Source organism: Lactuca serriola, chromosome 4 (assembly GCF_051521515.1).
Source record: "Lactuca serriola cultivar US96UC23 chromosome 4, Lser_US96UC23_V15, whole genome shotgun sequence".
Classification (NCBI taxonomy): domain Eukaryota; kingdom Viridiplantae; phylum Streptophyta; class Magnoliopsida; order Asterales; family Asteraceae; genus Lactuca; species Lactuca serriola.
This window is the reverse complement of record NC_136411.1, coordinates 23,107,783-23,114,379: the sequence shown is the minus strand read 5'-3', so window position 1 is coordinate 23,114,379 and position 6,597 is coordinate 23,107,783. Positions and strand designations below refer to the sequence as shown.

The 6,597-nt window shown below is 32.5% G+C and overlaps 1 long non-coding RNA gene across 1 annotated transcript; it reads left to right on the top strand.

Moving 5' to 3' along the window:
* Positions 1-1,778: 1,778 nt before the first annotated feature.
* Positions 1,779-2,404, top strand: LOC145099995 (uncharacterized). The gene is made up of 3 exons (XR_013704751.1): positions 1,779-2,048; positions 2,116-2,220; positions 2,293-2,404. It is a non-coding gene; the product is annotated as an uncharacterized LOC145099995 (long non-coding RNA).
* Positions 2,405-6,597: the final 4,193 nt, after the last annotated feature.

Sequence of the window (6,597 nt, the reverse complement as noted above, 5' to 3'; positions counted from 1 at the left end):
CTATTCATAAAGAAAATTTATGCATTCTAGCCATTCGATGAAATGCCTGACTTAAATTAAACAATTCTAGAATCGAAATAAGAATTGTTAGTGTCTTTAAAATAAACGTATCAAAAGCATCTTCCTTCATGTTTTTTGAAAAACGTATTGGAAGAAAAATTTAATAAACAAATATAAAAAAAACGTTTTTCCATGGTTTCCTGATACTGAGAAGTACTTGCTGAAGACTTTTTACATCCGGTAAACTGCTTGCCTTTAGCAGGTTCAGAAGCCAAGTTCGTAAGAAGGGTTGCCTTTTTAAAACATAATCTATGGATCACACCGTATGCTTGTGGTGAGGATTTCCCCGGAGGAGAATTTCCCAACCAAAACTCATGTGTTGGTGAAGGTCTGGCTTCATGGGTCCAGCAAAATCGATCTCTTGAAGAAACCGACATTGTTCTCTGGTGACTAAGTATATTTCCTTGTTTTTTTAATCAGGTTGTGCATGCTTTTCGTACAATATTTTCTTATATGAAAATTTGCAGGTATGTATTTGGGATAACTCATGTTCCTAGGTTGGAAGATTGGTCTGTGATGCCAGTGGAACGGATTGGGTTTATGCTTCAGGTACGTATGTTTTTAATTGGTTATGTATGTTTATTTTATTTACAAAAAACTAAAAAATATATATATAAATGTTTTGGTTTTGCAGCCACATGGGTTCTTTAACTGCTCTCCTGCAGTGGATGTTCCTCCTAGTCCTAGAGCTTGTGAGTCAGATGTGAAGGAGGGCCATGTGAAAGAGACGATTGCCACCAAGTCGGTTTTAAATGGGTTGGTAGCCATGCTTTGAACATCCATTCACATGTTTGATTTGTAAGATAATGTTGTGTGAATATCAATGAGTACAATCGTTGTTTGCTTTTTAAATTTCCAGATTTCAGAACACTTAGTTGCTCAACTATCTATCTTGATGAACAAGCTACCATATATGTATATGATAATAAATTTTGGTATCAGAAATGTTTGGGATAAGAACACCTCCTCCAAGCTAAGCTAGCTAGTAAGTAGTAAGATATGCTGCTGAGTTTCATACCTGTTGAAAACTAGTGCTAATTAGTGATAAGAAAACTAATATTATAACCCTAAAAATAAAAATAAATAGATATAAGGTCATAATTAGATCTTATTTCAAAGATATGTGAGTGTGTCTAAGTGTGTAAGTGTGTGCAAACCTGTATTAATTTATGTGTTCATCCCAATGTTAAAATAGGGAGACTGTAAACATAGGAAGACTTTTGGAAACTTAGACGAAGATGTTGGTGACTCGAGATCATATTATGTGATTTTGCTCAATACAGATGCCCAGAACAGCATGGTCAAAGATAAGGTCGGGATTTCAATATTGTATTTATTCCTAGTTTATATATTCATTTTTTTCTGATTTTGATGCTTTGGTTTGTTTATATGTAAGATGAGTAAAGCTGATTTTATTCGGAACAACCGTGGGATTGATGATGCAAAGGACTTAGCTGAAGAGTATTTGGGTGCTCTTTATATATGATGGATAAAACATAATTTCTTCATCGCTTATATCTCCGTTGTCCCATTGTCCATTTAGGTGATAAAACTTAAGTTGTTGTTTTGGATCCACTTCAGCGTTTAGTTGATTTAAAAACAATTTAAATACAAATGTCTGATCACACACGATGGATCCATTTCTCTTTCCAGGAAGAAATTACCATATACTAAACGACAATTTTCAAAATCTGCTTCAACTTCCCCTTGTTCTGCATCAAAAACTATGTCTTCTACTAAGGGAATTGAGGGTTTGGAAAAGTTTACAAAGGTAACATTATCAATGGATCAAGTGTTATTGTTGCTGCCTTTAAACGGTTGGATTCTATGTCCATTCAAGGTGCAACAGAGTTCTGGGCAGAAGTTGAGATGCTTTCAAATTTGCGTCACTATCACCTTGTATCTTTGGATATGCAGATGAAGTAGTGGAGGAGCGAATTGCAGATGATGATGTCATACTCATCAAAGGAACTAAAACAACAGGGGCTGTATGTGATTTAATATTTCTTTATTTTTTTAATATAAAAGTAATTAATTTTGTGACAATTTGAACAGGTGTCGATAATTCTGAGAGGTACTAATGACTTCATGCTTGATGAAATGGATAGGGCGTTACATGATGCTTTATGTATTGTCAAAAGAACCCTCGAATCCAATACAGTAAGAAAAAAAGAAAATATTAATTTTTAATTTTATTTATTGATTGATAATTTATATTATTGTTGTTTTTAGGTGGTTGCAGGAGGGGGTGCAGTTGAGGCTGCTTTATTTGTGTATTTAGAGTACCTTGCTACAACTTTGGGGGTCCCGCAAGCAGCTGGCGATTGCAGAATTTGCCGAGTCATTGTTGATAATTCCAAAGGTTTTTATTATTATTATTAAAATTTGAAAAATATATAATTTAATTTCTTATGAATGGTGATAATTTTATTTTTTGATAATGCTCAGGTTCTTGTTGTGAATGCTGCAAAGGATGCGACTGATTTGGTGGCTAAGTTGCATGCGTATCACCACACTGCACAAACTAAGGCAAATAAGAAACATCTGTCAAGGTGAGTTCTTTTTTTAGCGAAATACCGAAAATGCCCTTTTACTGATGTTGTTTTGGGTTTGATTTTTCAGCTATCAGGAGAAGGTGCTCCATCTGATGCATCTTTTTTAAGTGGATCAAACATTAAAACAGAAGAGAAATCTGTAAAGTCCAATTTCACATCCTTAAAAAAGAGTTATTCTTCTTGAGCTGATGTCGTTGATAAAAAGCTTGCAAATGATGACACGGTTTCCGGGTCCACTTAATTAGTGACAATTTACCTTTTTTCCCCTCCCCCATACCAAAAAAAAATTCATCAATTCTATTCTGTACAATATGAATGAGAAGTTGAAACATTGATGATATTGTTGATGACGCTTAATGATTTGTGAACTAATAGGTAGTTTTTATTCCAATTTCTTAGATAAGGTTTTAATATTAATAATTCTAATTTAATTAATTGTAGTTGAATACAAACTAAGAACTCGGATAATCACAGAAAAATGTCTTGATGGAATATGGATTTAGGGTTTCAATGCTTGTTTATATACTTAACAAGTGTTGTTTTTCTTCAAAATCCAGTTGTAATGGCTGTTGTTCGAGGCAGTTCTTATAACATCATAGGACATAACTATTTACTTAAATCCAGATATTGTAACATGTGCAAAGAGATTTTGAAGAATTGCCTTCTGAAGCATTTCGTTCACTACGTGATTCTGTAAATGTAAGTAAATATAAAATACTTGTACCCTTTTGTATCTATTAATGTGGTGTTTAACAGTTGGAGTTATAACTGCAGAACTTGTTGAAAACATTTCACAAGGGTAACCTTTTGTAACCAACTTGCCCTTGTAAAAATAAGGGCAAGATTTTTTTTTATTTTTTTATTTATTTTTATTTTTATTTATTTATTTATTTATTTATTTTTTATTTTATGATTATTGCATTATAAATTGATGTTGAGATTTTGCAGAAACTCTATAAGGGCAGAAACTTTTTTTTGTAAGATTTCTCTCTCTTTTTTCATATATATTTTTTATTTTTTTATTTATTTATTGTTTTAAACTAAAATTCCTTAATATGTTTTTTTAGGTGTAGGTATTATTGCTCGTGATGGTGTTGCTGGATTATATAGAGATTTTGTGCCAAATGCATTAAAAACGTTACCAAACAGAAGGTTTAATTTTAACTTTTTGTGCCCTTAAAATTTAAATCCTTGTCTATTTTCCTTCTTTTTCTTTATTAAGTTTTGTCTGGATATTAGAAAAAAAAAGATATGAAAGGAAAAAAGCTGAGGGTAAATTTGTAAGAAGTTAGGAGTTGATAGGGAAAGCTTCGTTTTCTTGACTTTCTATATTAGTTGGTATACTGATTTCTATTTATTTTGTTTTTATTGATTGTGATTACTTACATTAGCACATCTATCAAAACTCAAAAGGTGGAGTAAAATTACTTCTCTGCCCTTATTTCATAAAATTAATCATATGTAAACCAAACCCATAAAGATTCACATCCAAACACCCATTAGTTGCTGACTGATTCCCCTATGATTTGAACATAGTGGATATTATCTGTAGCTTTCTATGATGTTATTCTTATGCATACTATTTTGATTTTGATTTTTGATTTTTTTGTTTAGGTTGTCTGATGATGAATCATGTAGGATTTGGGATGCTAGGCATTCTCAATTCATAAGAAGGTATACTTATGAAACCATACACTTTTTTATAGAAATATCTTTTAGTATAAAAATCAGCATTCTGATTGTGATATATTTTTAGGATAATTTTGTGGAATCATCTACAAAGCCAAGTATATCATCAATTCCAACATTAAACGTGGCTCCATTTTCTATTACCATTAATAATCATGTCCAGATTGATAATATTACTTTTGAAGGTACATTACTTATAGGTTTTTAGGATATTTCTAACACAATGGATTTATTTACTAATTGATGCAGCATTAGGTGGCTCAATAAGGAAAACAAACAGAGAGTTGATGAGTACATATATACTCGGATGATGCAAGAAACTGGTGGTCAGCAGTCCATGTAAGTTTCTTGGTCCTTTAAAATGTTGGCGAGGTGGGTTATGTCTTTCAAGATCTATTGGAGATAGAGATGTTGGGGAGTTCATTATTCCAGTTCCTCATGTCAAACAAGTGAAGGTTAGTTTAGTAATTAAACTCAATTTATTCCTCTTTTTATTAAAAACTTTTATTTATTCATGATCTTCAGCTATCTTCTGCTTGTAGGCAGCTTGTAATTTCAAGTGACGGAGTCTTGGATGCTCTTTCCACTGAATCAGCTCTGGAATGCAGTCGCGGATTGGCTCTGGAATCAGCAGTAACACAAATTGTCAAAGTAAGGAAACAAAAAAAATGTCAAATTTGTAATAAAATATTATGCAATGGATTCTCTTTTTTGTATATGATATTTTGTATGACATTAAATTTTATGAAATGGATTATATTTTTTGTATATGATATTTTATTTTCTATTATGAGGCATTAAATGCAAATTTAATTTGAAAATTAGTAAATCTATAAAAAAATATATTTTTTTAAACATTTAAAATTATGATACGCAAAAATGTGTGTCATCTTCATTTATGGCATGGCCTTTCTTGACAGGGGCTTTCTTGATACGCATTGCGTGTCATTAACACGCGCGTCGTAAGGTTACGACACGCGAATGCGTGCCGTCTTCCTCTATGACAGGGCCTTCCTTGATACGCATTGTGTGTCGTAAACGCGCGTCGTAACTGCGCGTCATAAATGAGCGTCGTAAATGTGCGTCGTCTCTCTTTATGACAGGGTCTTCCTTGACGCGCATTTGCGCGTCGTCTGAGCCTTTTACGACACGCAATGAGCGTCGTAAAAGGCTGTTTTTCTAGTAGTGCAACAATTTTTGGAGCAACTTTTAGCAGCCCCATTCGATCTCGCCACTACTACCCTAGGGGAGTTTGTTCCAATTCTCTATCTCTCTTAATTTTATCTTCTTTAATTGTTTTAGCATGCAATGGGGACATTACATCAAATAAGTGTGGGGTAGGGGATCAAATATAGGAATACAAGCTTACTGATAAATTAAAATTTTGAAAAATGACTAGGATTTAAAAATTATTAGAAAGATTTGAAACAATAATCTAAAATTGAATCTAGTGAAAAAATTGTCGTGTTGAGATCTAGGTTGTTAGCGTTGTGTGAGACGATCCTATACGAGTTTCAATGTTTATTTGAGCCAATATATGTTATAGTCTATTTGTCGCTTCCATATCCTAGTGGAACAAAAACACGAACTTGCTTAGTTTGAGGGTCGTAATATGTTTAGCGTCGTGTACCAGAAATGTATATAGGAGAGCTTAGGTAGTCATTGCATACTAGACTAATACTGGTAACCAATAAAGTTTGAAGTTAAATCCCCTTGCTTAAGTATATGTTTTTTCTAGGATTTTTAGTTTTGAATGAAAAAAGTGAGATTGAAAAAAAAAATAAGAAAGAAAGTTGCAAAGTTTGAAAGAATCTACAAATTTACGAAGCTGAAGAAATAGCATCAAAGATTCAAAGGCGGAAGTTGTTAAGTTATTTATTGTATTTTTTATTTGTAGGTTATTTTTCCATATGTATGTTTGGGGGCTTTAACTAAAAACACCTTGAGGTCAAGAAATCTTTTTGGGGATGGATTCGGAAGGATGTATAAAATGACCGTTGTTCAAAAGAAGTGGGCAAGTGTTTATGAAGATTGTGAGTATTTAGGATTGGGAGGTTCTTAGAAAATTTTAGACACAAATTCATGCATTGGGGCTTGAACTAATGAAGAGACTCAAAATGGATTTTCTTGTGCGATGTTGGTAGCTAAAGTCTTGATATAATAATAATAAAATCAGTTTTGCTTGGGGGTAAACAAAAGATAAGTGTGGGGTATTTTGATATGTGTGTGTGTGTGTATATATATATATATATACATACATATATATATATAATATCATATCTTAATATTTTTG